Here is a 17,353-nt window from a genome sequence, read left to right as displayed (position 1 = left end):
CTGTTCGGCTCTCATAGACTTCAATGGGGTTCGCCGTTCGGGTTAGAACATTTCCCGTTAGGGAGTTCTGCTGCGAACCAAACAGGGGGGTGTTCTGTCCATCCTTAATCATGGTGTCTGAGAATGACTACAACATTTAGCAGACACCAAAGTTAGACCCATTGCTCTCAGTAAACAGAATTCAATAAAATACCTGGTCAGACACACCCCTCTATTTTTTGCAATACAAATCTGTGTGAGATAACTTTTTATTTGTTGTGGCTGTGGCTGTTACTCAGCTCTGTAAACATAGAACACTGGCGTGTGAGAGCAGGACAAAGCATTTCGATGTGACAGCACTAATCAATCAGAATCCATCTGGTTTGCGCTTGAAGCGTTGACAGAGAAGAGAGAGATTTCAAATCTCTGGACTGCTGAAGCAGCTGCGGGGGGTAGCTGACAGCTTGTCAACCCCAAAGGTAAGTACAGCGGAGACCTGGCGATGGGGAGGGTGTCCAGTATTAGTTTACCGTTACATTTTATCTGTAAAAGTGAACTAACCCTTTAAAGGCATAACTCATCTTTTGCCATTTAGGTCAAAACCACAAGATTGCTTAAGTGCCGGTTCACACAGGGGCGACTTGTCAGATGACCTAGCCGCCTGACAAGTCGCCTCCCGTTCTGTACAATGGAACCGTTCTAATAGGAGCGACGCAAGTCGCTCCGACTTAGAAAAAGGTTCCTGTACTACTTTGGGGGCGACTTGGGGTGACATGCATAGACTTCTATACAGAAGTCGTTTTGCAAGTCGTCGTGGAAGTCGTGTGCAGGTCGCCTCGGTGAGGCGACCTGCAAGTCGTGCCGCCCCTGTGTGAACCGGGGCTTAATCCCTCACCCCAACATATACCTTTCCTGGCCTGCCTCTCTAATCAGAGCTGGGAGCTGAAGGGAATACCTAGTACTTCTGGATATGGAAGAGCAGGTAACTCACTTCATGTGACAATACTGGGCCAATCATGTTACACTGGGATACCATAGCCATGTGCAAGCTACCACTCCTGTAACTTGTACAGGACTTTGTGCAGTGGGGATGCAAAAAGAAGGTAAGAACTGTAATGTTGTTGGAGAAGTCTGAATTAAAGTGAACTTGTTACTTTGCCCTGCATAGGCAAAACATTGATTCCTTTTATTAAACATCTTTTTTAAAGCCGAACGCCGGGATTTTTTAAAAATCTACCCCTGCAGTGGGTCCCCCTCCCCCACACTGCAAGGGTGAAATGCTTGTCCAGACTAGAAGTAGAGAAATAAGGTGTAATACCTTCTTCCTCTCTCTGACAGGCTCCAGCAATCTCCTCGGGCCCTTGTCATCCTCATCTGCAAAGCAAGACTATTGGCCCTGCATTGTACTTGGTGACATCAGCATTAGTGTCTTAGAGAAGAGGCTTCAGGGGACATTTTATAGGTAAAAATGGACTGCCAAAAGAGTGCAATATGGGTACTGAAGGAAAGATTCGAGGCAACGTGGCAGCGGTATTGCCTGGGGAGACTCTTATAGATCCTCTCCTGTACATAACCGGCTATATTCTCATTTTAACCGGTTCCCGACCGGCTCACGCAGATATACTGCGGCACAATGGCTCTCCTGGGCGAAACCCTGTATGGGTACGTCCTTCCCTTTTAGATTCGCCAGAGGGTGCGAGCACCCGCTGCTCAGGGAGGGACCCGATGCACGTGGCCAACGGTAGCGATCGCCGCCGGCCACGCGGGATCGCGTGCACGAGAGCCAGCACGGGGATTTGTGTGTGTAAACACACAAAATCCCTGTTCTGTCAGGGGAGCGGAGACCTATAGTTTGTTCCTACTAAGTAGGAACAACAATAGGTCTCCTCCCCCAGTCAGTCCTATCCCCATACAGTTAGAACACACTGAGGGAACACACATTTAACCCCTTGATCGCCCTCTAGTGTTAACCCCTTCCGTACCAGTGACATTTACACAGTAATCAGTGCATTTTTATAGCACTGATCGCTGTATAAATGTCAATGGTCCCAAAAATGTGTCAAAAGTGTCCGATCTGTCCATCACAATGTCGTAGTACCGCTAAAAATCGCAGATCACCGCCATTACTAGTAAAAAAAAAAAGAAGAAGAAAAATGCCATAAATCTTTCCCGTAGTTTATAGACGCTATAACCTTTGCGCAAACCAATCAATATACGCTTATTGAAATTTTTTTTTTTTTTTCCAAAAATATGTAGAAGAATATATATTGCCTAAACTGACGAAGAAATGTGTTTTTTTTGTATTGGGGGATATTTATTATAGCAAAAAATATATATATTTTTTTCAAAATTATCGCTTTTTTGTTTATAGCATAAAAAATAAAAACTGCAGAGGTGATGAAATACCACCAAAAGAAAGCTCTATTTGTGGGAAAAAAGGGTGCAAATTTTGTTTGGGTACAGCATTGCATGACCGCGCAATTGTCAGTTAAAGTGACGCAGTGCCAAATTGTAAAAAGTGCTTTGGTCAGGAAGGGGGTAAAATCTTCCTGGGCTGAAGTTTTTAAAGCTCAAGAGGAATGCATTTTCCCAATCTCTTTCTAAAATAGAAAGGCCCAATACATGTTCCCACTCCCTACTATAAAATGATGCAGAAAAGTGTGGGTTAGTAGGATGTTATAAAGGAGAGAGATTGGATGCATCTTATCAGTGGCATGTAAGCAAAGATCCCCAAAGGGAGTTAGGCACCTTGAAGGGGTTCCAAGTGTGCTAAAGTGTGCATAAATGAGTAATCCAGATAGTGGGCAGAGGTTGGACACAGTATAAGGGAGGGTTGGGCCGATGCCGCTTTAAGAAGCTATAACTGTTGAGCCCTAGGAGAGACTTAGGCTACTTTCACACTGGGGCGTGGGGGCGCTTTACCGTCATTTTTGCGGCCCTTTTTGGCCGCTATCTGGCGCCTTTAACCCCCGCTAATGGCCGAAAAAAGGGTTAAAAGCGCCCGCAAAGTGCCGCTGCAGTGGCGCTTTACCGGCGCTGCCCATTGATTTCAATGGGGAGGGGTGCTGTAGGAGCAAGATGCTGCTTGCAGGACTTTTTTGGATGTCCTGCAAGCATAGCGCACCAGTGTGAAAGCACTCGGGCTTTCACACTGGAGTGAGAGGAAAGGCTCTTTACAGGCGCTTTGGAGGCGCTATGTTTAGCGCTATAGCACCTGTAAAGCGCCTCAGTATGAAAGCAGCCTATTAGGGATACCTAGAAGGTTTTTCAAATTATATTAGGGTTTTGTTGTATGAACTTTTTAGATATAAGAAACGTTGGCTGAATTGCATCAGAACAAACTCTTCTCTGTACTTTCTGTATCTCTTCATATCTGTACTTATGGATGGTTTCTCAACCATGATCCATCAATTATGAGAATATGTGTATGATTTATAAATAATTGAACAAACATCCATGATAATAATAATGGCAGGAAACAATTGATCTGAACAATGCAGAGATAATTGCACACAAATTCTGCTTCCTTGAATGAAATGTGAACAACATTCATCTAAGAATAAAGACAAATGCCTAGTGTAGTAATTTAACTCTTCACCTAGAAAATGGTCGGAGTGACCCCCTGCCTGGGGTATTGCCCAGTATGAGGAACGCTTTCCACTTTTACTGAATGTGTCAATTAAAGGCAAACGGAGTATATTTTTAGTCAGTGCCAATTTTGTGTCATTATAGTAAGGTTTTCTAAAGTGATTTTGACTTTTCAATTTTTTTTTTTTTTGTTGCATTACAGATCTGTCTATTTTTTTTCTTGTGACCATGCTGTTGATGCTTAACCTTTTTAATGCACAACTGTTGAGATAAGGTCCCAGTGTCACAAGGAGTTAATTCCTTAACCAGTTCCCAGACTGCTAAACCACAGCTGGCCAAACAGATTCCAATCTGATTGCCTTTAAGCCTGGTATGCACCAGAAGTTTTTATTTGTTTAAGAAAACCCTGAAAGATCACCGTACCAACACAAGCGAGGTTAGTGCGATGATCTCCCCCCCAACCAGAACACACTGATCAGCGCTCGCAGCCATTGTGCAAGCTGTGTGCGCTGGTCGAATGCTGGACCTCCAGCATATCCCTTCGACAAAAGTCAGCTTCTCTCGGAAACACAGTTGTACAGGCAGACCGAATGTTGACCAGTTCCTGTTGCCGGTACCGACAGATATTTGGCCTGTGTGTAGCCATTGACTATACAGTGCAAGAGCTTATCTAATGTAGAAAAATTTGAATTAGTTTTTTTGGGTAGACAGTAAAGCTGGCCATTCATGAATTAAAATCATTTCCATCTATGTATGGCTGTTCCTGTTCATGACAAGTCAATCTATTTATTTACTTCTTGTAAACTGCCTTTTTGGTAAATTCTTGCTCGTTCAGTGCATGCAGCAAATAGGCTGTAGAGCTGATTCGTGTATTATGACAGTGGTGGAGTCAAGCTGTCAGAATACAATGACACAGCAGGGAGGATTCTCGCATCCACATCGAATATGTGGATGGGGGAATTATGTCACTTTTTTTGTTCAACCCGCTGACTGAACAAAAAAAAAAACTGACGTATGGCCACTTCCTGCAGTAGTATCAGGATCAGTGCTGTAGCCATGATCCTGGTATTGTTTTTTGTAAAGCAGGTGATGGGCTTTCTGGTAAAAGTGATCCAAGTGGCTCTACACCCGCCCAATCACTTTTACAGCAGCTGAATAGCCCCCCTCCTGTAGTGTTAGCCGGGCACTCCAGTCCCACCGGAGAGCCCGGAACCAATGCAGAAGCACTTCCATTGCCCCCCTCTGTGACATCAGAAATCAGAAGTGACAAGGATTTGGTCACTTCCAGTTTTGGTTTCTTTGTTTACAAGCTGTTACTGGCTTGTGATGCAGCCAATCTAACTGTTCTTGGTTTGATCAGCTGCTTTGGAGGCCAGAGGTGTTGTGACCCCAGATCTCTTTATAAGGAGAACCTTTCATGGCCCATGCTATCACAAGGGATGTTGTTCATTCCTTGTGGTAGCAATAAAGTTTGAACACAAAAAAATAAAATAATAATAATAAAAAAAAGTAGAGTGCACCCCCATCCTCATACATATGTAAATGGTGATCGCATATTACACATGAGAGGTATCACCGCAAACATGATCGTGGGAGCAGGAACAATTATTATTCCACCAGACCCCCCTGTGTAACTATAAAGTGGTAACTGGTAAAGGCTTTTAAAGCGTCACCTATGGATAACTTGATGTACTGTAATTTGTCATAATGTCACGGGTATGCACAATTTTAAAGTGTGGCATTCTAGGTATTTATTTACTAAAATCTTTTATATTTTACCAAAATATTGGTAGTATTATATTGTGTGTTGTGTGCACTAAAATTCATTAACTATTTTTTTCTTTAAAGTTTGCATTTGATATACTGCTGCAAATTGCAACACCCACCATTTTTTTCTCCATGGACATTTCTTTCAGAAAACATATATTGTTTGGGAGTCCTAAGCAATTTTCTAGCAAAAAATGTAGATTTTTAGATGCATGTGAGAAATATCAGAATTGGCCCAGGCGGCAGTGATTAAGCAAGGCCCAATGAATAGGGAAATTTATACTCTTCAGTCTTGTAGCATAACATTTCTGATGCTTTGCTGTGTCCAGGGAGCAGCGGTGCTGCACACAGCCGCCCATACAAGTGAATGGTTGTACATGGCTGGCTGCTTGTAAATGCTGATGGCTTCCCCATTGGTGTTTACCTGTGCGTGAGCATATGGCGTAATTCCCTATGCACAAAAGTGTTCATTCACCTGTATGGGTGGCTGTACACAGAAAATCTACCGCTTCCCCATTGGTTATACTAAATTCTACTTCCTCCCAGGCTACTCCATTCACCTGAAGTAATGTAAATCAAGTATCAAGTCAGTCTGCATAGAACTTGCATGGGGCTTAGCACTCTCCCTCATGTGACAGCACAGATGTCTGACAGCTTGCTCTGTTTTGGGGAGGAAGGGGTGAGGATCACATAAGCTCCCTTACCCTGAAGTATGGGTTTTTCCCTATGATTCAGTGGAGGAACAGAGCATTGTAGAAGCAAACAGCAGGTGAGCTTGAAGTTTCATACACACAGGCATACAGTTTTCTGCATAGGGACCTGTAATTTAAAGGGATCTGAACAGGGCAGCAGTGTATGCTATTGGCCCATGTGCACTAGTCTGTTTTGCAAAACCAGAAAATTCTGCGTTCAAGATCCTGTATATTGGCAGTGTTTTAAGCTGTAAACGTGTAAATGTTTGTGCTAACGTTTACATGTGTACAGGGACTCTATTGGCTGCTGCTTCTGCTAAGGGGCCATCATGTATATGTATCAGGGGACTCCAAACCTTCTAAACAAAGGGTAAGTTTTACTGTCCTTTACACTTTAGGGGGGCCAGACTGTGGCCATTGGTAGTAAAAAAGGTTCCAACATCCGTAGGAAAAAATAATGCCCCATCATTTGTTTTAGTGGGTGTAATTGTGCCTCATCTTTGGTGTCAGTGGGAGGAGTAGTGCCTTATCTTTGATGTCACTGAGAGGAATTATGCCCCATCATTTGTGTCTTTGAGTACCATTTCTGGTATCATTGGAAGGGATTGTGCCCCATCATTGTTGTCACTAGGAGGAATTATGCCCATTCATTGGTGTCAGTGGGGGGGAATTATGCCCCATTGGAGGTATCAGTGGGTGAAATAGCGCCCACAAGCTTGATAAAAGCAAAAAAAAAGGCCACATCTGTTGAGCCGCAGTTTGGAGACCACTGGTGTATATCAACAATGTGTAGCCAGCCCCACCATTGCCATTGATTACACACTATTGATGTTTACATTTTTCCCTGAATGGGTCATGAATGATGCAGCTCCTCCTGAATGAGCCATTCCACAATGCATTCGCAGAATGGCCCCGCCTTTCAGGATCAGCCAAGGTAATTTGGTGAATGTGCTGCATGCATATGACTTATTCATAATAGGCCTGGGTCATTCTGTGCATGTGATCCCCTGCATGAATGGCTCATTCAGGAGATGTAATCAATAGTGTGTAATCAGCAGTGACATTTACCCTGAACAGCAAGGGCAGCCAATAGGGTCCATGTATGCTCAATGCATTTAAATGTTAGTACAAGCATATGAACAACTTTTTCCTGTGTAAGAAAACAATACGCCTGTATGCATGTGCAATTTTTTGTGTGTCTGTGGGGTAGCCATTCAACAAACCTGTAGCTTTACCCTGCATTAGGCACTGCACAGATACACTTTAAGCCTGTAGAACAAACTTGTAGTCACAAATATCAAAATTATAGTTCCAGCTACAAAAAATGTGCATGTATATTGCATACCATCACTTGATTATATTAAATTGTAAAGAAGAGGTTGGTCATACAGATGCTTATCTGCACTTACTCTCTGAAGCACCAATGACAGTCAATCTGTGCTGCCAGTGACTGGTGATTTGTGATCTGTCCCTCTTATGTATTGCAATGTGAGACTGTGCCCATTATTCAAGATTTTACAGGAAGATGGGAAATCTCCCTGTGAAAGTAGTGCCTCCAACTGCTAGGAGTGCTCTTTATTGCCCTTTTGCAGAGCAGAAATGGTAATCGCAAGCTTGGGAACACCGTTTGCTTTCATCGAGCCATCTACAGCTAGACGCAGCCATAAAAATGAACCCTCAGATTATACTTGTCTTTCTGGAAGACCTATCAGAAGTAGGTTGTCTTTGGAAACAAAGAATGTTGCCAAGCATGATAAATATATGTGGGAAGACATACATTTACTAAAGGCAGTTGCACTTTGCAAGTGCAGTTGCTTCAGAGCCTTAGTAAATAAGCAGAAACTCTGCTGACTTCCATCATCCAATTGTGTGCAGGCTAAAATGTTTTTTTTTTCTTCTTTGTGGCACATGATTGGGTATTCTTTGCAAAGTGAAGCTCTACCACATTTACTAAGTTTTGGAGCAACTGCTAAGTCTATTTGTCTTTAGTAAATCAACCCCTTAGACTCCTTGGCTCTACAATGTGCAGTTATTCACAAATTTGTTTGCTCTTCACCTAGCGGAGATCCCCCCTCCCCTCCTCCACAATCCAATAGCTCAGGACCTTTTGATTTTACCGCGATTTTGTATAGGTCAAAAGGTCACCAATGTAAAAAGCAGAAAACGCCTGTAATCTGCCAAAAAAGGAGCTCCTGTTTTTTTCTGAGCTTTAGGCATTTTGCTTCAGATGACAAAAAGCTCAGATGTGAACAGGGGCCATTGAAATGAATGGGATTTGTCTTATTGGGCGTTTTTAGAGCTGAGGCTTACAGCAGAAAAAAGCCCAAAAAACGCCTAGGTGTGAACAGAGCGTTAAAGACATGCATATGATCTATTCAGAATAGGCTCTGTATTTTTATACAAGCACCAGCAGCTAGACTAGTCTAGCCGGTCTGTATAGACAAGTGGTATAAGCAATCCACCTGCCTAGGGGATTACTGTACATTGTAGTGACAGCAGACTTGAGTATATATATTAACTGACTAGATCAGCATTTGCTGCAGAGCGAAAAAAAATATGACTGCAATTTTAACATTTTCCTATCTGGAATTACAACTGTAGCCACTGAAATTTTCCATGTCCTTGAAACTGTATCTGAAAACCATGTGTGACCTTGACTGCATTTCTAATATTGTCACATCCTGTTTAATTCATTTAAAGCGCTCAGTATTTTATCACTCAGGTACATGCTGCAATTACACACGCTGACGTGCTCAGTGGTTTCTACAGAGCTAATCCCGACCTGAACACAGGATGTGTGTAATAATCATGCTCTGCTGAAAATAGTATCTCCAGTTATTGGTGCTTACCTGGATACCTGTGCACGCAGAATGGCTCTCTTCCTCACCCGTCTCCTAGCAACCCATCCTTATCCACAGTTCCAAGGACCGGCTTTCGGGAGATTCCATACAAACTCTGGAGCAATTCCCATTTCTCTGGTAAAGTCAGATAGCTAAACACAATAACTGAGGCAGCTGCAGGCCGTATAGGACAACCCCTCCTCCCTCCTCCCCCCCCCATCATCCTGCCTGTCTCTTCCAGCCTGAGAGAGATCATTTATCACCCATGGGAAACACAGATCATCTGTCTATTGCCTCTGCTTCTAGGGATGAATATGTGACCATCTCTGAGTATCAGTGTCAGATAAACAAAAATAAAGTGTCACATTATGGGTATAATAGAAACCGTGTATGAATGGGGATGGCTTCGGAATACATGCACACAGATGGACTGGTTAATGACTGCTTTATATTACTGAAGAACTTTGTCAATTTAAATGAAGACGTGTTTGCACACAGCTGTCAGCAGACAGAACAGTACTGTCAAGTTAAGTGTAAAGAAAGACGGTCATACACTGATTGAAATTCAGCTGTTCTAGCAGTAGCCTGTCAGATTTTGATCAGTGAATGGGCTCACTCACTCAAATAAAAAAAAAAAAAAAGTTGATTGTTTAATTAAGTTCTATTGAAGGGACATGCTGTAAAAGTTTTATCATTCAGAAAATTAACTGTAACCTCTCATTAGTTTATTCTGAAAGCAGCAGCGGGTATTCCTAAGACCCCATACACACTATTCGAATTTCTGCAGATTTTTGTCTTCAGAAACCATATAATATGAGGTCAAACCTTAGGAGTTTCAATTTGTATGCAATCAGGCAGGCCCTTGCACTACATGGTTTTGGTAAATCTGAAGACAAAAATCTGCAAAAAATCTAATAGTGTGTCCTAAATCTACCTCGCTTGGGTAGATGCAAGCGTCTCTTCATTTATTTTTCTATTAGCCTATCTGAACAAAAAAACACAAAAAAAAACAGTATATGACCAGCTTTAAAGATCTGCCTGCAAATCTGCATTAAAGTGGTTGTAAACCTCAGATATGAAATATGAACAAAGGATATCCCTCTATAGTGTCTCCATTCAGAGCAGTACATCTCATATCTGTCTGCTGCCCCCTTCCTCTGCTATCTGCATGAAACACTTCTGACAAGATATCCTGACACCAAGAGAAAAAAGGTGACAGGGCAGGGAGCACCAGCACACAACCTGTGACTGACAGTCTCAGCTCTGTTCCTGTGTGCTGTGTGAAGGGGGTGTCTCTTTCCTCCATTCAGCTCTCAGAGCTCTCCTGACTGAGCTCTGCAGAGTTTAACTTCAGCTCCCTGTCCCCCTTTTTATTTGACAGCTCAGACAAGCTTTATAAATTCCGGAGAAAAATAATTGTGACAGTTATCATCCACGGCATGTCTTGAATGTAAAAATTTTGAAAAACAGTTAAATCGGTGGATTTAGTTTCACTTTAATAATGGATACATTCCATGTGAAGTCTAAATTTAATAGCCAGTATAAAAGCCTGTCCCCTGCAGTAATTCCTTTTTGCCACAAGATGTCTTCAGTCTTCTGGCTTTGAATGACGACAACCCAGAAAACAGAGGTCATACTGTGAGTGCGGGTGTCATGGACCCACCACCTGACGCCCTGCACCCTGCATTCACAGTTTAATGATATCAATGTATCAGTGCTCCCAAAACCAAGCTCACCTCCTCTTCACTCCCTCACCAGTGCCAATGTCTCGACTGGTCTTTTTTGGAGCTTGAGATCTTTGGCCTTTTTGATTAGCTAGGGTGGAATGATGTAATTCCTGTGCATGCACATGGGAGTTCATTAAATTCAGCAACAGGGTATGCTGAGAATATACATTGATCTGTACATGCGCAGCTCAGTCTACATTCCAAAACAGGTGGTGAACAGACAGGTACAGGGGTTGGACAAAGTTATGGAAACAAGTATGGTAAAAGAACAAAATCGCTACCTAATATGGTGTTGGACCACCTTTGGCATCCAAGATGGACTGAATTTCCCCTGGGAATTGACAAATATAAGTCTCTTGGATGGTGGAAAATTGAATCTGATTCCACTCTAAGGGCCAGTTCACAGCACATGCAGTCCAGTGCGTTTTTTTCTGCATCAAAAAATGCATGAACAGGAGGTTTTATGGTTTTCCATGGCAAAGTTCACACCGGTGCTTGCAGTCCCAGTGCGTTCAAGTTATAGAAAAAAAAAGTAGAACATACTGCATTTTTCCTGCTCTGGACTGTACTGGAACGCTGTAAAACGCATCAAAATGGCACTGGAACGCATCTGAACACACCAAGAATGCACTGTAGCACACATGTCCCTATTTAAGGTTAAGAAAAAAGAGGGGGAAAATGCACTGGACAAGATTAAAAATGCACTGGATCGCATCAAAAACGCACTGCAATGCATTAAAAACACACATGCAGAAAAGCATCTGCAACGCATCTGGACTGCGTTTCTATGGTATGAACTGGCCCTTAATGCATTTTTTTCTGCAACAAAAAGGCATGGAAAGTAGGTTATATGGTTTCCAATGGCATAGTTCACACCAGTGCTTGCAGTTCCAGGGCTTTCCAGTTCCAGTAGAACAACATTTTTCCTGCACTGGACTGTACTGGAACGCGGTAAAACGCATCAAAAAATTACTAGAACACATTAAAAACACACCAGACCCCAGTACAGTGAAAAACAAAAAAACAGGAAAAAAAGAAGAAAAAAAGCATCTGGAATGCATCAGAAACGCACCAAAACGTGTTAAAAACACGCATGTAGAATTGCATCTGGAACGGATTTGGAGTGTATTTTTGTGGTGTGAACCAGCCCTTATGCTTAGCAGATGACGTTTTCCCAGAAACGATATTTGTCGTCATAACCTTTGATACTGTACCTCGCGACACTGCATATAAATTGGCAACTTTAGTCACAGAGGCCCCAGCTAAGCGGGCACAAACAATTTGCCCTCTTTGAAGCTCAGTAAGCTCCTACAATACTCCAAATTAGTAGCGACACATGCAGTAAATGAGGAAAGTGAGGCTTCGCACTTGTTAGCTAGGTGTGTCATTACACAGCGGAAGAAAAATTATTTTACATCACTTCCTCTTTCAATGCGAAACACGTTGTCATTTCACACCTGTAAATCATGAAGTGTTTCTAGATTTCTTGCCCAACCCCTGTAAGTTGGTTTCCTGGCAAAGTCATAGCATGCTTCTTCAGAAATAAAGGTTTGCCTGCTCACAATTTTTGATTTTTGCAGTGTATTTCCATTTATTTAATCTTCCTTGTTTTTAAAATAAAGAAGATTTTTTAAATCTTTTTTATTTTCAAAATAAAAAGAATGTTTACATGTATTTCCAAAACGTCCACACAAACTGGTTTCTCCTTTAACTTTCTTACTAAGGCTCGATTCACACCTATGCATGTTGCTTTTGAGCGTTTCTGCATTGTTTTTTGTGATGCTTGCCACGTTTTTGAGCAGCGTTTTTGCGGCGTTTTTTTTTTTTTTTTTTTACAGTTTTTTTTAGCCTGTATACAGTCTTAAAAAAAAAAACGCCAAAAACGCAAAACGTGTCAAAAACGCATCAAAAACCCTGTAAAAACGCTGCAAAAACGCTGTACTTGCGTTTTTGATGCTGGTCCATTGAATTCTATTACATGCAAAATGCTGCATTTTGCATGAAAAAAAGTCCCTGACCCTTTCCAAAAACGCAGAGGTACAAAAATGCATTGATGTGAACATGTTCCATAGGAACCCATGTTAAAAATTTCCCGTGCATTTCTGCAAAATGCATCAAAAAACGCGCTAGTGTGAATGGAGCCTCAATGTCTCCTGACTTTAGAGCCAAATTGCACCGCCTCCTATTCCACTGTTCAATTAGAGATAAGAGGCTTGTAGTAAAGCCGGCCATACACTAGTAGAATTTTGTTCGAATTTTTTTAGTTTAAGAACCTTCTTTTTGATTTATTAATTATTAGTGGAATCAAATTGACGTTTGTTTTCAACTTTAGTGATGAGAAAAATCAAAAGACCGGGATGCAAAATTTTACTCGAACAAACTATCGTAACTTCTAACAGTATATGTTGTTTTTTGTTCTGGAGATTACATTCATTCCAAATCCGAATGTTAAAAGCAAATGAAATTTTGAAGTACCGGTACTTTTGAATGACATTTCTGGTGTCTTTGAATGTACTGGGAATTTCTGTATGAATGTTTATAGGAATATTCCTATAAACATTCATTCCAAAATCTATTAGCTTAAGTGAAATTCAGGTACTTAGACTATTTAGTAAAAAAATGTAATGATTTTTTGCTGCATAGATAACTTTATTCATTGGAGGTAATTAGAAATCTGCATAGATTTTAGCTTCACATTCGGATCAAGGAGTACAATATTGCACACCAACCAGAAAAAATCTGTACTTGTGTGTGCATTGTTTCTGGACCTGTTTTAGTGAGCTCTGCTTTCAAACAGGATGTGGTTTGGAAATCTCATTAACTGCAGTTCACCAATACACCAATGATTGCAGTACATTCTGTATATAATACATGCCACAAAAACGAAACACTTCACCAAAACAACAGAAACAAAATAAGCATTTATCAAGCACTTATACAATTTACTGTTTTCAGAGAATATTCATTCTATTATATTTACAAATAGTGTAAAAAAGTTCATCAGTAATGGTCCATAGTGCATCAGTGGTAGTTCATAGTACAACAGTAATGGCCCCTAGTGCATCAGTCATAGTCCATAGTGCATTAATGATGGACCATGGTGCATTATCAGTCTTGGTCTACAATGCATCAGTGATGATCAATAGTACATCAGTGATGCTCCATACAGTACCAGTGATGGCCTATTGTGCAACAGTAATGATCTATAGTGCAATAGTAATGGTCCTTAGTGTGTCAGTTATGGTCCACCGTGCATACTCGATGACCCATAGAACATCAGTAGTGGTCCATAGTGCACAAGTTAAAATCTATAGTGCATCAGTGATGGTCTGTAATGCATAAGTGATGACCTATAGTACAACAATGTTGATCTATAGTGCATCAGTAATGGTCTAAAGCACATATGTGATGATCCAGAGTACATCAGTGATGGTCCATAGTACATTAGTGATGGTCAATAGTGCATAAGTGATATTCCATAGTATGTCAGTGATGTGTGGTAGTCGTGATCTACAGTACAACAGGGATGGTCCAATGTTATGTCAGCGATGTGCATCAGTCATCAGTGATGATTCATGGTGCATCAGTGATGGTCCATAGTACATCACTGAATGTCTATAGTGCATTAACAGTGGTCCATTGTGCATCAGTAATGGTCTATGGTGCAACATCGATGGCCCTTAGTACATCAGTTAGAGTCTGCATTAATGACATGGTGCAACAGTCCTCTATAGTGCAGTGATGATCCATAGTACATCAGTGATGATTCATAGTACATCAGTGATGGTCCATAGCACATCAGTCATGATCTATAGTAAATTAGTGATGGTCCATAGTACATTAGTGATGGTCCATAGTACATCAGTCATGATCTATAGTAAATTAGTGATGGTCCATAGTACATTAGTGATGCCCCACAGTACATTAGTGATGTTCAAATAACATCAGGGATTGTCCAATCTTATGTCAGTGATGTGCATCAGTCATGATCTTTAGTACATCAGCGTGATGGTCCATAGTACATCAGTAATGGTCCATAGTACATCAGTAATGGTCCATAGTACATCAGTAATGATCCATAGTACATCAATGATGGTCCATAGTACATCAGGGATGATCCATAGTACATCAGGTATGGTCCATAGTATGTCAGTGGTGTGAGGTGGTGGTGATCTACAGTACAACAGTGATGGTACATACTCTAAGCTGCCTCCATACCCTGATGCAGAGATGGCATCAGTGATGTGTGATGGTGGTGATCTATAGTACAACAGTGATGGTCCATAGTATGTCAGTGATTTGTGGCAGTGGTTATCTATAGTACATCAGTGATGATCCATAGTACATCAGTGATGATCCATAGTACATCAGTGATGGTCCATCATAGTACATCAGTGATGGTCCATCATAGTACATCAGTGATGGTCCACCATAGTACATCAGTGATGGTCCACCATAGTACATCAGTGATGGTCCACCATAGTACATCAGTGATGGTCCACCATAGTACATCAGTGATGGTCCACCATAGTACATCAGTGATGGTCCACCATAGTACATCAGTGATGGTCCACCATAGTACATCAGTGATGGTCCACCATAGTACATCAGTGATGGTCCACCATAGTACATCAGTGATGGTCCACCATAGTACATCAGTGATGATCCACCATAGTACATCAGTGATGATCCACCATAGTACATCAGTGATGATCCATAGTACATCAGTGATGATCCATAGTACATCAGTGATGATCCATAGTACATCAGTGATGGTCCATAGTACATCAGTGATGGTCCATAGTACATCAGTGATGATCCATAGTACATCAGTGATGATCCATAGTACATCAGTGATGATCCATAGTACATCAGTGATGATCCATAGTACATCAGTGATGATCCATAGTACATCAGTGATGATCCACCATAGTACATCAGTGATGATCCATAGTACATCAGTGATGGTCCATAGTACATCAGTGATGGTCCACCATAGTACATCAGTGATGATCCATAGTACATCAGTGATGATCCATAGTACATCAGTGATGGTCCATAGTACATCAGTGATGGTCCACCATAGTACATCAGTGATGATCCATAGTACATCAGTGATGATCCATAGTACATCAGTGATGGTCCTCCATAGTACATCAGTGATGATCCATAGTACATCAGTGATGATCCATAGTACATCAGTGATGGTCCACCATAGTACATCAGTGATGATCCATAGTACATCAGTGATGGTCCACCATAGTACATCAGTGATGGTCCATAGTACATCAGTGATGATCCATAGTACATCAGTGATGATCCATAGTACATCAGTGATGGTCCACCATAGTACATCAGTGATGATCCATAGTACATCAGTGATGATCCATAGTACATCAGTGATGGTCCATAGTACATCAGTGATGATCCATAGTACATCAGTGATGATCCACCATAGTACATCAGTGATGATCCACCATAGTACATCAGTGATGATCCACCATAGTACATCAGTGATGATCCACCATAGTACATCAGTGATGATCCACCATAGTACATCAGTGATGATCCATAGTACATCAGTGATGATCCATAGTACATCAGTGATGATCCATAGTACATCAGTGATGATCCACCATAGTACATCAGTGATGATCCATAGTACATCAGTGATGATCCATAGTACATCAGTGATGGTCCAGAGCAAAGTCCATACTCTAAGCTGCCTCCATGCCCTGTTGCAGAGATGGCATGCCTGATATGAAGAGGAGGACCTGTGTCCTTCTTACCAGGTCAGATGAGGAGCTGTAGATGAGTGTGGAGCTGAGCTGTCTTCTCCTTCTTTGGAGGTTTCCTGCAGCAGAGACTCCTCGAGCCCAACAAACCTCAGAGAGGAGATGAAGGGAAATATTTTCTTTGCAAACACCAGGGACTGTCTCCCAGCCATGTCAGGGGCTTCACAGGCTCACATTCCACTTCACAAGTCACCGTCCTCTTTCATGTAAGTTGTACGGAGCGCCCAGGGGAGAGGAGAGGACTCTTCTAGAACACGCCCATTCACATATACAAGATTCTATGCATCGACCCACCGCCGCCTCAACTCTTCATTCTAGTAACATCCTTCCTCAGACGTCCGTGGTAGGCAATCCCCGCACCTCACAAGCTGAAGCAGCTTACCTCGCACTGATATACATTCATCACATTTCATTGGAAGAGCTATTAGTTCTGTGACATCAGGATTTACTTGCGGCATCTAGTGGCTATTTTGCAGAATGCATTCATAGACTACAGCCACGTGATGCTGAGCTCTCAGATGGCGGGATATACTGCAGAGCTATTGTCATCGTGGAGCTTGTGGTGGAGGTTTACTACTGTGGTTATCATTAGTGGGGATTACAGATAAAAATAATACTGGAGGACTGACCATCACATTTTTGTACAGGTGGTCAATGGGCATAGGGTTGCTACTTGAACAGTGATTTACCAGCCTGACCTGTAAAAATGTTGCCCATCTAATTAATAGAATAAAGACCTGTTATTTCTGGGAAAGGTGGCAACCCTAGGAGTGCAGCATTATGTTAGGTTGGGGCGTATTAAAAAAAAAATATATTATATATATATATATATATATATATATATATATATATATATATACACATGTGGTATATTTACTCACCTACTGTGGGTGGATTCTGTATCTGTCCCCCGCCAGTTCTAAGATTGAGAACTGAGTGATCGAACACCGCTGATCACTCAGCTC

The 17,353-nt window shown here is 41.7% G+C and overlaps 1 protein-coding gene across 2 annotated transcripts in view; it reads right to left on the bottom strand.

Annotated features, from left to right (window-relative positions):
- The window catches only part of RELL2 (RELT like 2), a 141,311-nt gene extending 124,488 nt beyond the window's left edge, over positions 1-16,823 (bottom strand). The window contains exon 1 of one of the 2 annotated variants that reach the window (XM_073621018.1): positions 16,383-16,823. The gene's annotated coding sequence lies outside the window, so the exon portion shown is untranslated. Of the gene's footprint in view, positions 1-8,875; positions 9,084-16,382 lie in introns of those variants that run through there. The other variant, XM_073621019.1, reaches the window with a different exon arrangement.
- Between the last annotated feature and the right edge of the window lie 530 nt (positions 16,824-17,353).

The sequence above is a fragment of the Aquarana catesbeiana genome, linkage group LG03 (genome assembly GCF_042186555.1).
Source record: "Aquarana catesbeiana isolate 2022-GZ linkage group LG03, ASM4218655v1, whole genome shotgun sequence".
NCBI lineage: Eukaryota > Metazoa > Chordata > Amphibia > Anura > Ranidae > Aquarana > Aquarana catesbeiana.
This window is presented reverse-complemented; position numbering and strand designations above follow the sequence as displayed.